General features: G+C 48.9%; 1 long non-coding RNA gene across 1 annotated transcript in view; it reads left to right on the forward strand.

Moving 5' to 3' along the window:
* LOC143374526 (uncharacterized) overlaps positions 1-12899 on the forward strand; it is a 56223-nt gene extending 43324 nt beyond the window's left edge. The window contains exons 2-3 of the long non-coding RNA XR_013086681.1: positions 3119-3207; positions 12871-12899. This is a non-coding gene — a long non-coding RNA (uncharacterized LOC143374526). The remainder of the gene's footprint in view (positions 1-3118; positions 3208-12870) is intronic.
* The last annotated feature ends 4528 nt before the right edge of the window (positions 12900-17427 follow it).

The following is a 17427-nucleotide window of genomic DNA, read 5'->3' on the forward strand; positions in this document are numbered from 1 at the left end:
GATGCAATGCATAGGTATCACACATTGTTGCCCACTCGCGAGCCGACGTTCTCCGTAGTTTACAATACGTTCTCCATTCGGCCCCTGTGTAAACTCGATGAAACGGAGCGAAATCGAGTGCCTGAAAGTACAAGTAACGCCAGGCAAATAATTGAACCTTGAACGAACAAGATTAAGCATTCATCCGACTTCACCTCTAATCCTTTGACATTCAATACTTTTAACCACCGCAGCGGGATTTCACGCCTTTGGATCGGTAGAAAAATTAGGTGCAAAATTATTCTTAACTTAGAAATATGCGGTCAACCTTTTTTTATTTTAACGTGATCACACTGGGAGGATAAGCAGCGATAAAGGAACTATGTTCCAAAGTATATATCAAACAAAGAACCATTTAAAAAATGTTTCATTTGACACTTTTTATCCTGGTGACATTAAAATAAAAAAAATTAGATCTTGAATTTCTAGGTCAAGTACAATTTTGCTCCGCCGCTGTGGCGGTGTTTACACAAAAATTCTATACACCCTGTACCATCTAGTAGCTTGCGAAATTTCGTCTTACATCCCAGCAGCTTTCCAATTTTCACCCCGCGTCTGTCTCCAAAGCCACCAAGCGTCGAGGCACTGTCTCGCATCCACGTTTACACAGACAGTGTCACCAACGTGACGGCAGCACTGTCAGCACTCCGGCGCCCGTTCAGCGACAGGAAACAAAGTGGGCGCATCTTAATGGATTACACTTGTAGGCATCGCCTACCGCGTGCCCGCGGGGCCCCTTACATCGTCAATTATAGTGTACGTTCGACGTATAAACAGGGTATTTTATTAGCGGTGCCGGCGAGCAACGGGGCGCGGCAGCCGTGCGTGCATCCTTTGACCTTTCTCGACGGCCGCGATCCAAGGAGCGCGCGAGATGCCCCGCTCGGCGAGTGCTGTAAAAACGGAGGCAGCATTGTAGAGGCGTCGATATCGATCGCTTGCCGCGGACATTTTACTGCGGGGGATCGTCTAAATAAATTTCACGCCGCCAGATTACTCCAAGGCTATCCAGTTAACACATTATTGCACGTTTCGCGCTGCACGCCGATGGAAAAAAGGCGGCCGGGAGCGGTTTCCAGGCGACTTCGACGCCTGCATAAGCGCTATCGGCGCCCGGCGACGCGCGGCTCGTTCTCAATGGCCCATTGTGTCGTCCGATCGGCGCGAATTTTTCGCCGGATCACCGACGGACTCGCGTGGCCGCCCTCGATAGGCAGCAACGGGAATAAATTAACGTGCCGGTTAAAACGTATCCCCTAGCGCGCGCGCGCGCGCGCGTATAATCGCGCGTGTCGTAACGCGGCCATTGTAAGCGAGAAACCGGCTTCAAGTGCGTCCCCAGGAGGAAGTGCCGCCTCGTATTTTCGACCGAGGTGTCGACGAGTTGTCAGCGCAGCTTTTTTTTTAAAAAAACGGCGAAGCAAATTGCAATCAAGAAGAATTTTTTAGCGTTCTCCAAGGGGGCCATTTTGAGATTGGAGCAGCCGGTGGTGTGTTTAATGAAATTTGTCATCTGAATGTTTAAACTGGTTCGATTCTAGAGGTCTGAATTAACAGCGGACTGTTTCGCCGCGAAACGGCCTAAGAAAGTATCTCGGGCACACCTTGTAAGTACGCTGCTGGACGGTGCGTACGAATCTCGTATCTGCGGGAGGCTCGTATCGCAAATCTCGCGAGGGAAGTGGCAGGAGCCACGGCGGTTTCAGGTAGAATGGAAGTCGCCAAGATAGAAGACGGAAACGCTATCGGTGTTTCGGGTGACTAAGGGCGCCCCCGATCCCCCTCGTTCCGCAACGATCGCTCGAATCTCGGATCGCGATACGTTGCTCCCGGCCGCGAGTGTCCTGGCCTGCTGCTGCCGGCTGCCGGCGGCGCGGTTTCGCGCCCGATAAGTTATTCGCCACGGTTTGCTGGCCGGTGATAGGCGGGCGCCAAGACCACCGACCGTCTGGGAATGTGTCCCCCATGAAATCGGGCCTCCGCGGCGCGATTTAAGCGGCACTGCATTATCGAACAATGCGTTCGAGACGGCCGGCCACCGATAGACCGGGGACTCGGCTGTCCGGCGAGAGTCCCGCGATCAGGAAAAGGATCTCCCGTCGGTACTGTTGCCCGCATGTATTTATAGAAGGGACGTCCTTGATACTCGCGGGGGGGGGGGCGAAATTGGGGGAGATGTGGGTGGGTATGAGATCGAAGGGGATGCTGTGGATTGGGTGGCTTGGTTTGGGAGTTGAAGCTCTTGGGTTTGAGAAAGAGAATCCGGGAAGCTCGCTGATGGGTGATGAAATATTTAATTTTCCTTGAAGTTGCTTTTTATCTTGGGAACCTTTGTGTTTACTGACTTCTCAAGGCACGGTGTATCTTCTTAGGGGATGCAAGCTTTCGTACCCCATACGTAAGCCTCAAGGATCTAGTGGAGATTTACTATTTCTGGATATAAATTTTATTAGAGTTGATGTAGTTGTGATGTATGGATCCAAGATGTCCTGATATTTCGTTAATTATGCGTGGAACACCTGAAACGCGTGTGTCTCTCGAAAGCACTCGCTGTACAGTTGCATTCAGATACACAGATTACACGCAGCATAATTAATTCAAACATTCTAGGGAGATCAGTAAAAATCTCTACTCCATTTGCGAGAAACCCTACATTCTACGTTACACGGTGTAAACACATATTAATTAACCGCACGCAAACAGAATGTCTGATATTAGCCAGCACGTCGACGTTGCAACAAACTCGTTCCAATAAAACACAGATCAGCAGCTAATCTTAATCCACTAAGGAAACAGCATTTTCCACATTGGAATAAACGTATCCCTATAATAAACAAATCAAAGGCTAATCTTAATCTATCGAGGAAACAGCCTTTCCACGTTGTGATAACTTATCTCGGCGAGACCCAAATCAACAGTTGTATCAATCCACGAGCAAGGCAAACACGAAAATTAGAATTTGATTGGGCAGAAACCAACAGAAAGGTCTTTATCTCGCGCCGACCTTGATGGGCTACCTTATCGCGCAATCGCGACCTGCCATCGTGTTCTAGTAATTTGATTCTTAATTGCGTTGCAGGAGACAAAAGGAAGAGCGTCACAGTAACATGTTCCCGAAGGTTTCGCCGGTGGTTGCAGCATTTTTCAACGTGGCGGCTTACACACCGGGTCAGCGAGAAGTGGCTTTTTAAGGAGCGTTTTATTTTCGTGCTGGACGCGACCACCGTTAATCCCGACCTTCTTACCTCGCCGATGATCCTACCGATAAATTCCGCGAGTCTCGCGCCGAACGGCCAACACTCCCTTCGTACCATTATACGGGGCTGTCGAGCATTTATTATCGCCGATAACGCTCTCCTCTGCATCATTGTAGCGCCAAGAACCGGCGCACGTGCGATCGAGTGCCGCTGATTTAAATGCAGAAACTTGGAGCCGCTGGACTAAATATAGAAGTCACTTCTGAGTATCGAAATGTTCACCCTCTATCGCTGAAATGTACTATGACCTCGCGAACAACCAGCTCAGCCCAGCCACTTGCTAGAAATGGGGAAGAAAAATCGTCGCGACAAGTGGTTTCCTAAAAGAATTTTAGATAATTCAAAATAGAGGATTCTCTGCATTCGGTATTATTCAGTTTGAAAATTTGCGAGCAAGTGATAGAGGGTGGCGTTATGGGGAAATGCGGAGAAATACGAATTTGCACGAATTAGAAAGTTGAATTTAAATGTTCACCAAGGCTCGGTGCACCGCTGCTGCTAGACCCCGTGCTCGTGGAGGTAAAAAGGATCAGGATAATCGACACCGTGGCTGGCTCGTTCGGCTTATAATCGACGCGGCTTCGTTAAACGGTGCGCGACGTGCATGGTAATTAAGCCGCGTGGCGTAATCCGCTTTAAAATCGCGATAAATCCAGCCCCACCCCCTCGTGTCAACGCGCCTTAAGAGCCGTACAATCACTCGCAACAATTATTTCGTGCCGCTCGAAATTAACAGCGCCTGAGAGTCGTTAATACTGCTTCGTATAAAATTACGAGAAACATTCAGACTTCTGCTAAATTATTTCTAACTCGCTTTGAGTCAATGGAACGTTTCTACATAGATCCCTAAATCAAACTCTTCCTCGTTCTAGTCCTCAGGGCTCTCACGCATGCATAAATGAAATCGAACTTCAAATATCGATTAGGAATCTACTTTCAACAACCCCTACCACATTGAATAATTAAAAGCAAAATTAAAAACGCTGCTACTCCAACCCTCGAAACATGAAGCACTGAGGATACCTCCTGGAAGTTCATCAACTCCTCCCGATCACCTTCGTTTCTACCAGGATCGCACCATCTAACGGTTTCACTCGCGGCAGGTTCTATTTCATCTGCCGCGCGGCGGTATCGCTCGAGGCCGATCGGTCGCCGCTGGTGCTTCGACGCCGGCGTTGAAGATCGCCGAGCGCGATACCCCGCTTATACGACGCTCATAATCCGTCCGTACGGTCGTACAGCGTCGGCACATCCGCGTGTCCCCGCCCTCGATTCCCGCAATTTATCAATTATCCAGCTTCGGTGATTAATCGACGTTTCGGCGTTCCGGTACGCCGCGACGCGGCCGAAGGAAGACGAAGAGCGGCTCGAGGGCAGAAAATAGACCGAAAGGCGACGGCTGACGGGCGACATTCGTTCCCTACGCGTCCGTTCCCCGTGGATGTTGAGCGACGAGCGGATATCGACGATCAGACGTAAGTATGTGCGATCGATGCCCGCGGACCGGCGTCCGGCACGATGCTCCGCCAGCGAAACGAATAACGCGCCGCGATTAAATCTATGGGCCTGCCCGCGGACCACTTCCTCCCGGGGGACGTCCCGCGCGGTGATGTCGATGGATCGATCAGGGAACCCGGGAAACACGAGGGTTAATCTTTTGTCTCATTGAGGAGACGCGAATGGAGTAGCTAGGTAGACTTTTATTTGTGCTCGCAGGTTTATTTTCTCTGGGTACCTGCTTTGTTGAAGCTGAAGACGCCTTCGAGGATTCACGTAGGAGTTTCTTGTTTCCGTTGGCAGCGCTGTGGCTAGGAGGAGCTTGAAAGTAGCGGTTAATTTTGGAGAATGTAGTTAGAGCATTTGTGTTGGAATGTTTTGATCGTGGGGAATTCTAGGAGGCCTTGAAGTGGGTGTAGAAGTATCTCGAAGGTGTCTTGTCTGTTGGAAAGGAGAGTTAAGGAGTTTGCACTTGGGGATCTGGATGGTTTAGGATATTTTAGAAGCTCGGAGATCTATGTGCTCGGTGTCTATTAGGTATGAACCGAGTTCACCTTTAAACGGCCACCATTCACCGAGATCTAATAAGTTACCGAGAGTTCGGGTCGCTGGGCAAACTTGTCGTATAAAATGTCGTTATCTATCAAATTCAATAACGGTTCGATTCCTGTGTAGGAAGGCTGGAAATGAGAGAAATAATTTACACAAACGGAAAGTCTAGGTATCACGAGAGCGTGGCAGGTTCATATACCACCTTCGAACACGGCCTCTATCAGATCTTGTGTTAAACGAGCGATACATTATTCGTTTTCGCTGGTCCTTGAAATTGATCATTCTCCTTTCCTCAATTTCTCTCTCTGCTTGCCCACCCCGGGTTCTAACCGCGCGCGTTGCACGGGGGAACAAGCGTGTAGTGGCGAAATGAACTCGTCACATGGCTCTCATTATGAGAACCGATACTTTCTAACCGTGGACCGTGCTGGTGAACTCGCGTAATCCAGCGACTGCTTCCCAAAGAAATTTATATTCTTAAGAAGGCCAGCTACGACACTCAGAAGCGTATATCCTCTCAGCTGCTCCGTACTAACAATCCCAAAAGCAGATTCCCAAAGCCACCTGTTCTCAAGAACCAGGATCACCATCAATAACTCCGAAAGCTCGGTTGCATCCATCAATCCCCAGATCCCTCATTAGGAAAATCTCGAAGCGCGAGTTCCCCAACCACCCGCTCTGAAAGTGACACGCTCGACTCTGGAATCAGCCTTGAAGCCACAAGTTTCCCCGGCTCCTCCAGAGAACCACTCGCGATAGCGAATTCCAGAGCCGCGTGCTGCCAGAAAACTACCCAGAGCCACCATTAATAACTATCAAATCAAGCGTGTATCCATCGTTCTCTGAATTCCCCGTTACGAGAACCTTTGAGCACAGGTTTCTCAACCACCTGATCTTTTCCCCCGGCCAGCAGCCGTTTCCTCGATCGCCCGGCGCGCACCGGATTGCGTGTCCACGCAGCGCGTGCCTCGGGCGCGGGTGTGCCCTCTCGGCGCGGTAACACGCGGACCGTGGCGCGCGCGCGCGCGCGCACGCTGGGAACGCTATCGCCCGCGCTCCGGATCACCTACACGCTACCAGCGTCAGGAGGATGAACGTATCGCCGCGTATCGTCCAGCGCCGTGAATCCAGCCCGGTGCTATAATAATTCCAGGCCGCCGCTGGCCAGCGCGTGTCCGTCATTTCCGCGCGCGTGCACGTGCATCCGCTAAGGCCCGAGCGGGCTAAGTGAGCGGTGCTTTACGAGCCCCGCGTCGAGGATTATCGGAGCTGGACTTTCTGGCAGCGTGCTCCTCGCGGCCGGCGGAACCTCCGCGCGCATTGTGCACGCGCGCCCGCGCCCAGTAATTTATACCGTACGATTTCTATGATTTAGTGCGGCAGCTCGGGCCTTTCTTAAGTACCCCGCGCCTGACGTGTAACCATTTGTTACGTTTCTAAAAGTGCCCGTGGAGCGTTGCGCCGCGACGTTGCGCGTATTTATTAAAATAGCAGGTAGGAGCAGGTAGACACGCTGTTGCGGCGAGTAGCTGAGGGAAGGAGGAAATGGGGCGTGGGGGAGGGAGAAGTTGCGAGGGTGCAAATGGGAGGAACAGAGCTGGAGATGGTTGCCGAAGAGAGAGAGAGAGAGAGGGAAGAGAGGAGTTTGATAGTTAGCGGCATCTTCGTCTGTCTCTCCGTCGGTGGTGAGTTTATACTGGTAGTACTAGTCCCATTAGTAGTCGGTCGAGGGATCTCCGCGCGCTCATAAGTTAGCAGCGAGCTGCCGCTGTTGACTTGCTCTTTGAGTAAGTACTACTCGGCCAACTCCCCCGCGCTCGATAGCGGGCCCCATGTTCCTCCGCCCGTGTCCCCTCTTCCCTAGATCGTTTCGTCTCCCTTTCACTGCCAGCCCGATACGTATCCAGCTTTCCATCTCGCTTTCGTCGTGCCAGCCTAGCCGTGCTTCGCCCTCGCGGGGGAATATCGTCATCGGTTTCATTCGTCTTTTTCCCAATCCTCCCTACCCTTCCGTGCGCTCGCTCCAGCTACATCTCGAACGGACGTGCATTAACGTCCTTCCCTCGGAATTTATTAGATTCCTCGATTCCAGCGCGGCGATCTCTAAATATAGGAGGTTCGCTCGTCGAAAAGCGCTCCTCCAGGCGATCCTGATCGCGGCGAGGACGACCGGCTGCGACGCGATAACGAGGACGATCCAGCCACGGTGCGCCGGCCGCTCGTTTCTACGTTACGTGTCCGGTATTGGCAGTGAATTGTTGTAAGTGGATTATGGCCGATGACATTCTGCTCTGGTCGATTAAGCGAGGCTGCAAACGCGTTTACTGCCGACTGCTCCGATGTACTGGAACATGTATGGCCAGTGGAAGCGGCCGGCAAGCGTTCTGAAGGGTATCTCGGTGGTTTCAGTGCACTGCGGAGTGTAATAATCTTAGCAGTGTCCACGGTCCACAGCAGTACTTGCGTCGTTTCAATTCTAAAGTGCACAAAGTAGGGGCAAACTTGTAGTACACCGACGTGAATGAAATAGAAGATTGGATGTCTTTGTTCGGAGACTTTGCCTTCGAGAAATCAAATTGGAAATTCATTGCATTTGAAAGGCTTTAATGATAGTAGGCCCCTTGGAGTGGGCTTCAACGATTGTACCAAGGATGCAATGAAAATCGCAGCCTTCCCTCGCCCAGACGCATTGCGTTCTTCGTGCTTACACTCGCCTCACTTGTCCTCTAGACCAGACACTAATTATTATAATTAATTGTGCGCCGCCTTGAGCGTATCTCGCCCTGTTCCACCCACCCTCGTTTCCTACGTCAGCGCGCTCCACGTATTGTTTGCACTAGCATGAATAACTGCGGCTCCACGGTTCAATGGGCAGACAATGAAGAGCATGTTCTCGCTTCGTGATTCATTTTTCCAATCGTCCCTTCCTGATATGCATTGTCAATGATCGCAGTCGATGTTGTTGCGACACGTGTGTTGCTTCAGTAACGGTGGTATTCGTTTAAATAGATTTCCGTAACTCTCAAGTAGTTCAATTGTCAAATATCTGCAAGCATACAAGTACTCCCCAATAATTTATTTCCTCGAGATTAAAAATAAAACCGGGGTGTTTGTTTCGAGTTTCTCAGCCTCCAGTGTCCTCGCTGCGAATTTCTGAATTTCCAATGTGCTTGCCTCAAGTCTCCAAAGTCTCAGGCGTTATCCTACATTAAGGGGAGGTTCCGGTCTAAAAGTCGATTTTCTTTTTATTTCATTTTTCGAATGTTCAACCTTTTAGGAATACTTGTTTAAAAGGATTTGTTGAAATTCGTAAAATTCCCGAAACAGTGTTCTCAAAACGGTGGGAGCTGTATCTCCAAAAGTTATTATCCGATTCGACTGAAACTTTTTTTATTTTGAAGAATATACTTCTGGCTAGGAGGCAAACCAGAAAAAAATACAAAAATTTGAAAATTTATAATTTTCCAAAGCGTTGAAAGAACGAAAAATATAGGGGGAAAGTGATTTCAAACTTCAAGTGCCGTTATTTTCTAAAAAAATGTAATTTTTGCATTTTTTTCTGGTTTCCCCCGTAGCCAGAAGTATATTCTTCAAAATAAAAAAAGTTTCAGTCGAATCGGATAATAACTTTTGGGGATACAGGTCCCACCGATTTGGATGAATTTTTTGACGCCTTGACTTTAACGACTCCCTAGTGCCGTCTGTAATCATTAATTATAAAACAAAAAATATATTTCTATAATATAAGACATCCTTAATACAATGCAAAAAGCCCCATTAAATTATATATAGTAGTTTTCCTTTAATTAATTCCTAAAGATCACCTATTTTTGGGGGGCTCTAGACCAGAACCTCCCCTTGAGGTAGAAGGATTCTTCTGTGAGCAGACGTCAAGAATCTAGAAGAAGGTTATTAGTCTTCCCAGCTGTCGAATTCTTCCTCGTTGGTCTCCGCAGACCAGTAGCATTCTTTCTTCAGGAACTCCTCCATTTGCCTTCTCTTCGATTACAAGCCACTTACATAACGCGGCATGTTCCGTACCCCAGGCAACGTTGGCACGATAAAACGCATCCTTTCCTCACGTGACTATCGGTCGATCGATAAATCATGCGCATGCCACTTGACGCGCGTTTCACCGGTGTATATCGGGCCAGCCTCCTCGCTCGGGATCGCCTCGATCAGCGGGTCGATCGATCGTTTGCGTTCGGTAATTATATCGATTACAATCCAATTACGTCGCGCCCGGGCGCCATTGATCGAGCGCGCGAAAAAAAGGGGCTGCCACTCCTGCGAACACCGACTAGGACATGTTAATCCAAGGTGCCACGTGCTCCAGCAGCGGCCGGTTCACTGGGGTTATTTCGAGTGGTGTTCTGTGTAAAAGTTGATATCTCATTTGAAATTGAAACGCAATCGAACCGCTAAACGATTTTCCTGCGTACACTGTGAGCCAAGAGTCTTGAGACCGCGTGCAGCATTTTCTGATTTATATGCAATCTAAAAGGAAACTGTACGGGATTTAAAGAAGCCTTCACCATCGATCTTCCACTGAAAATTTAAGGGATTTTATAGTAATCATAGTTTTTGAGGCCTGCCTTGGTTCACAGTTGCTTTCCACAAAAATCGGTAGCCTATTGCATACATCTAATATTCTAGAATACTCTTTTGTTCACTGATTAGAATTCTGAAAAGCCTCGAATGGTCCCCTTAAAAAGCAGAAACCGTAATTCCTATTAGTACACAGACATCACCCTCGCGAAACGAAGCATTGCGCCTTTTCCGAGGCCCTATGCTTTTGCTCGACAGTGTACACGAAATTAAACACTCGCCGCGAGGAGGCCAGCGTGATTTCCATACACCCCACGAAAAATGATCGTTGACACCTGTAATTATCGTCGGCCAATTACTCGCGGCTGGCCGTTTCAGCTGGATCGCATTCATACCGATTCCTTATCGAGATCTTCGTACGTTATCGCCGGTTCATTTTCTCGGATACGCCAACGCCGGCCGTATTTAATTACCGTCCAATGAGTCGGAGCTTATTACCCGCGGCCACGGGCAGCGGTCGCTGAACGGCGTTAGAACTGAAATCAATCTTGCTCGAGATCGATTAGGCGTGATCGCGCGGCCGCGCCGGTCACGGCTGCTCCGGCTGAATCGATTTGGTTTTTCGATTGCTTCGCGGCGGGGAAACTGGCTAGCCTTCGAGGATTATATTAGGTTACCGGTAAAAAATCCACGGAAATTATCTGCCCGCATAAAATGGCCGTGATTAGAACGGGCGGCGTCGGTGGGAAAACACTCGGACGCTGGGAAGCGTAGATCGTATCGTTTCACCGCGGCTCTCTAATTAAATCCCTGATTTATCATCCGTTTCGCGGCCGTTACGCTCGAAATTCGACTTCGCTCGAGCATCGGCCGTTTATGACGCTCGGCCGATGAAAGATTCGCTGGCCGAGCGTCCCCGATAAACCGGCCGATCTTAATGCTCGATCGTTCGCCGAGACACGTAACGTCGCCGCGAACGATTTCAGCGTACAAAGCGGTCCAATTAATGGCGCGATAAATCCGCGGATCGAGCGGCGCTAGCAAAAGGAGAAGCGTCGCGGGTAGTTGGAGAGCTTCTTAATGCTGCACCTCGAACAACGCGTAAACCTCGAGCTACGGCGGCCAGGGAGTGGAAGGAAGTCAGAGACAGGAGAGTACCTGCGCGTGCCACAATTCATGACGGAAAACGCGGTATCTCAAACGCGGCTAGGTGGTATCCGTGGCCTGGATACCGATCGACAGATACGTATCGAGCATCGAAGCGCGCGTGCAGGAACGCGCAGGGGCCCAGGCAATGAAATATAAGGGCGGAAACGCGGGCAATTAATAGCATTATAAATTCAGGCTTGGGTGACCGGTCTTGCTAACAATCCACTCAGTGGAGCGGGGCGGGGTTTGAGGTTTGTTTTCTGTGAAGTTGGGATGAACGGCGCTTGAGAATTCTCAAACACTTTTGATACTAATTACTTAAGAATTGGTGAGGAGGCAGCGGCAGATTTAAGGAAAAAGGCTCAGGCGGTAAACGTTCTGAGGGGCCCATTCATGGGGGAAGATGAAGAGGTAGTTTACTAAAAACGGGCTAAGTGTAATAGTGCCTACAGAAAAAAATTATAGTGTTTGGATAAAATCATAATTTTTTTTTAAGATGGTTTTATGGGATATTCTTGGGAAGGCCCAGGCGGCAAGCACCATTAATCCTTTGCAATTTCCCAAATTCTATACACAGAATTCAAGGAATCCCTTTCAACCTCTTTCGTCCAATTTAAGAACAAACTGTGACGGTCGGAAAAGTAAGCCGTTTTTAAGAACTTTTTTTCAGGAACAATTTACCGTTTTCATATAAAATTTTGATTACCCACCTTTAGTACAATGTCTTAAGAGATTATACAAAAAAATAAATAGGAAAGCATGCTTAAATTTTAATATATTAATTAATCTTGAATGTGTAACTATAGAACAGCAAGTCCGAATTAAAATTTCACTTTTTTTTATAAAATATACGAGTGTAGTTTCGTTTGCATTTTTGCTATTTACTTTTTTTATAGTCTCTTAAGACATTGTACTAAAGGTGGGTAATACAAATTTTCTATGAAACCTGTAAATTATTCCCGAAAAAATTCTTGAAAGCTGCTTACTTTTCCGGCCATCACAGTGGTGTTCCCCCTTGAAGTAGCTGTTTATCCTCCTGTGCATCCTCGTCTCTCAACCTTCTAAACAAGGAGACCTGTCGCACAATTCTCTGATCTACCTCTTCGAAAATTCACTCAAGTATCGCTCATTCGACCGTGAGCGAGATGGACGGTGGACCAGGAAAAACTCGATGCTCTATCCTCGTGCAACGGTGCACCATGGACAGGGATGGGTACCGGATCGTCATCGCAGGCCGACTGAAAGAGGCTCGTGCTATCAATGAGGAGTGTTTTACAATGTAGAACCAGTAATGGCGCGTCGAGCAGGCCTCCGCTCTGCGGGCGATATGCAACAAAACAATTACTAAATCCGCTTCGTTAGCCACCGCCGGGGACCGACTCCGGTTGCCGGGCGTTTCTCTCTTGCACGCCACCATAAGTTAACTCCCGCCTCGTGGCCGTTGCGTTGTTACCGGTATCGAAGCTGCTCCGGGACTCGCGCAGCTAATAGGCTGCCTGTAATTTTAATTAGATCAACACTCGACGCTGTATCCCCTTTCGATGCGTGTAGGGCTATTTTTCCACCGCAGGCCCAGCGATTTTTCCCCTCCGATCGCTTCGTGTGTCGGCGCGGTTTTATATATACGCTCGGCTACCCCGCGTCGACGCCAACCACCCCCTCGACATCTGTGCGCTCGCGTGTTCGATGGACAATGCCGCTCGGGTATCTCCGTAATGTCTTACTCTTAATGGTCCTCCTGCAATCACGCTCGCTCTTCGGAGGGTTGCGTTCGGGTGCACATGCAAAGCTTCGTTCGCCATCTAATGCAGCTGGTGACGTGTTTCAGGTAGGAAAACTGCACGAGGATGAAGAAGAACTGGAAGAAGAATTGTAAAAGAAATTGCGTGTGAAGACTACAAGGATTTGTTATAGGTCCATTCTCTTCGAGAATCCCAGAAGAAACACTACTGCTTTTCACTGTAGGTAACTTCCGCCGCCCTGGGTAAAACTGATTTTTGCCGCCCCTCACAGTTAATTACAAATAATTATTTTAAAATATAATTTTTTGACAGTGAATACAATTTTTTTTTGTAAGTGTTTGTTGAATAACAAAACCCTTTTGTTTCAAGCCTGCTGGCCCCCTTGCCCTTCCCAATTGGGCCCTGTATACTACCTATACTATTAAACTGCAGCTTCGATTACCGAAAAATTTCGCCGTTACGTGAAATTACCAACGTCCTCGATATCCAAGCTTATCCAAGTGGTTCAACGATCGGCGATTCTTGGGTAACGGTAACGAAGCGATAGATCCCGGCAGAATCAGAGCGTTCCAGGCGAATATTAGAAAGTTATTGTGTCTTTATCTTTGACGATCGATGTGTATCAACGTGTGTGCCCGGCTGGCTGTGTACGTGGATACGTGTGCACGTACGGTTTATATTGTACAGGCCGTTCGAGTCGAACGGTGCCGCGCGCCGCAGAGTTATCGACATTCCCGATTGGACAAAAATCCCGAGCCGGGCCCCGTGACTCAGAACTGGAAGCACTTTACGAGACGGGGAGCCCGGCGTCACGTTTCGCGAATAAGGAGCAATAAATTACGCGGTATCGGTAATCGGCGGCCCGCACAAAACCCCATACGCGGCCTCCTTCTGCCCCCTTCGAGCCGCCCCCCCCCCCCTCGTCGCCATTTTCTTCCCATGCACCACGTGTGCGCGCCGCCGCCGACCGTGATTTCGCGCCAATCAACCTGAAACCCCGCCATTCCATGGAAATAAATCCTTGGCCGCGGAACACCCGGTAAATGAAACGTTCCTCTGACGGATGAATTAGAGCAGGGAATGATTTAGCGATACGCGGAGCTAACGGGGCACGATGGTGTTGACGTTTCGGGGCTGGTAGCTGGGTAATTAAACGACCGAGAGGTCTATCAGTTATCCTTCTTCGGTGGCTGGTTGGGTAACGGGCTTTAGTTCCTGGTTACCGTGGAATCTCCTTTAAGGGAGTTCTCAGTTAGTTTTAGTTGGATCTTGTCTGAGGGGTTGCAGGGAGATTTTGCAAGTGTCCCGTAAGGAGACGAATATTTTTCTGCGGCTCCAACGGCTGTAAAGGTGCAAATCCACGATGAGACAAAGGTATCGCGTTTCACGTGACACTTTAATCTCATGAGTAGGGATTGCAAACCGGTAAATCGGTAAATCGGTTTGAAGTTTTTTTTTCACTGATAACGTAGGAGATATCGACGGAATTATTCGCTACATATATGCGTTACATTGTTATACTTACAATTTTTACCGGTAATTCGATAAATGATGCATTTCTCGTGATTTTAGAGGTAAATATCGAGAAATACGTAATTTATCCAATTACCGGTGAAAATGATGTATTTTTCGCTATTTGCCGGTAAAAATTGTATGTACAGCAATGTAGCGCATATATATAGCGCATAATTCCGTAGATATCTACTAATTTATCAGTGAAAAAAAAACTTCAAACCGATTTATTGATTTACCGGTTTGCAATCCCTACTCATGAGACAATTATCTCATCATTTTATTAGTTTCACGAGACAAGCTTCATGATGTATTTTGAAAAATCTCTCGCAGCTATTTCCATCATTTACATTTAATTGCTGCTAAGATTTTTGGCTCATGGTAGAAAAGTCCAACGTAAAATCTCACCGTGGATTCGCGCCTTGAGTGGTTATACCTACTTATTAAGATTACTCGTTGAAATGTCATGTTACCTTTGCATAATCTCCCTCCAATGTCATTTGCCACAATCGACGCACCTATTCACTCAGAACAGATCCACCTACGAACAGAGCATGCACGTAAAAGTCCTCTAGAATCCCCGACAGCCAGCCAATATTTCCTCTCGCCGGTCCACAAGTTAGGCTACCCGGAGGTAGTGGCAGAGGCGAGAGGTTAAACTCGACCAGGGGATTATGATCTACATCAGAACCCGGGCAGAAATCGTTCGTATTCAGCGGCAGTGAATCACGAGCAGCCGAGTGCCGCCACGGGGCAACGGAGTCGCGGACAAAGGGGGAGGCAACAGGGGTCGAGGTGCAAGAAGCACGCAGGACTATGGTGCGGCGGCGTATGGTTTATGGCGTGCGTGCCACTGTGCCCGATAATTGATAGCCACGCGACGGATTTCGTCGAGCTTTCGCCATCGATAAGAGCTCCTCTCTCTCTAGTTTCCCGCTTCTCGTGCATTGAACGCCACGGAGGAAGATAAAGGACAAGGCAGCCGAGCCCGGAGCCCGGAGAACTACCTGGTGGAAGGAAGAGGGAGGAGGTTCCGCCGGGTTCAGGGCCTTCCATCGACGGCCAGGGACCGCTCTTCTGACTGTAATAACTCGCTACACCCATCCAGATACTATCTCGACAAATAGCAATGCCTACCGATCGTCTACCGGTCCCTCGCGTACCCTCCGATACTCCTACGGCCGGGATTTCGCATGCCGTCGCTCCACCGTCACGCTTTCCTGCATTACACCGCTCTCGTCGACGTGTCGCGGATGCACACCGCGCTCTGGCATGTACGCGCAACGCTTGGGTTACGTAAAACCTGTACGCAGATTGTTTTCTGCCGATCAGAGAGCCACGCTTTATTGGACGGCTCGCGGTGCCTCCTCGGGCTCGTCTGCTTTTCCACTGGCCGGGGATCGAGGGGATCAAACGTTAATGGAGGAATTATACGCGTGCACGCGGAATTCGGAAGTAGTGGGACCATTATTTCGCGTGCAAGAACACTGCGGTTTAACTGACTCTGTTTCATCGTTCAAAGCGTAGGCACACTGAGTCCCACTCAATGAAACTCCAGCTGTTACGGGATTATACCTCAGCAGGACCAATTTTATTCCGTACAAAAAGTGTTCGAAGGAAGGAAAGAATTAAGAAAGAGTTTCAGGCAAGTAATTTCTGTATCAGACACTTATTTCTCAACCAGGGGCGGGTTTGGAGATTTGGCACCCCTAGGCTAACAAGTGTCTGCCGCAATTTCCGCGAATCATCAAATATTTTAATTTAAAACAGTCGAGACGATTTTAAAATTAATTCAGTATGGCAACTCACATATGAGTTATTGCTAATTCGCTACACGAAAGAAAGTGAATTGTGTTTAAAGTTATTTCAAGCCTCCGTGTTTAAACCTTTTCCAATTTCCTTCGTTCCGAAAATTCCACCCTCCAAAATTTGCCGCTCCCCAAAATTTGGCTGCAGTCTTCTTATCCTATACTCAAATCCGCCCCTGTCTCACATACCATATATGTATTTCACATTCTTTCAACGTTTCATTGCGCCCGATGTAATTCGAAGTATGCGTGTCCCGAAGTTAAAACGAAATAAATCTCGCCAGCCGCGCGAAACTCTTCAGCCGCGCGTGTTATTTACAGCGCGGGGCATGCCAAGTATTCCCGGACCTCGCTTTCTAAAATCGACTAATTCCGATCTGAACGGTCGATCGGATTACAGGAATAAAACGCAGTATTTTGTCAGTTATCGCGGCTGAAAGCCAGCCCCGGTAACGGCGCCTGTGCGTTTACGCAGCCACGTGTGGGCACCGGGCAACGGAGCCGCGGTTGGCGCCACGGTGACCATCGATCCGCTTGGAAACCGATAATTTACCATTGCGTGCAAATGGTAATAAAGACAATAATATCGTATCGCAACGTTCGTATATATCGTCGTTGCTCCATTGTGAGCCGCGAGGTAAACGGCCAGTTTCTCGATTCTCCGCGCTGGCCGTTATCGATAAACGTCCCTGCATCGGCGACGTTGGATGCCGAGCGAGAAACGTTTGACAGCCGACTGTTGAGAGCGGAGAACGAGTTTATGCTGATTTATCAACTGGACGCACGTCGACGGGAACATTGACGGGAGATAGAAACGCTTCCATTCGAATCTCGCGGTGGTGAACGACACTAAAAGTCATTCTTAAATGGATGATTCCTGTCCCGGGGATTAAGTTACGGGCGGGCACTGTCGCGCTCGCGTTGTACAACGTCCCTTCCATTAACTCTGTCAAAAAGGCACGGTAATTTCGTGGAATGCCTGCCTCTGGAGCCGCAGAAAAATCGGCAACCTTTTAAACTCTGATCCACAAAGAGCCTCGTTCGTATCTCCACCCTCTCGCAACGGCTGTCCCAGCTGAAGGAAGCAGAGGCAACGGGAATACAAGCCCGCCGGCTTGATTTAGTGACGTCGCCGAGTGGCCCGTGTAACGAGGCAGAGAAATGATTAATTTCACGGTAATTACCGGTTAGTTGGTTAAAACTACCCGGCCCGTTGAGAGGAAGGTTTCCAAGGCGCTCGAGATTTGTGCGTCTGGACGGTGCGACGTATAATTCAACTGCTCCGTGGCTGCATCGCTGCAAACAGGCGGAGCCTCCGAAAAA

This window comes from Andrena cerasifolii, chromosome 11, assembly GCF_050908995.1.
Source record: "Andrena cerasifolii isolate SP2316 chromosome 11, iyAndCera1_principal, whole genome shotgun sequence".
NCBI classification, from domain to species: domain Eukaryota; kingdom Metazoa; phylum Arthropoda; class Insecta; order Hymenoptera; family Andrenidae; genus Andrena; species Andrena cerasifolii.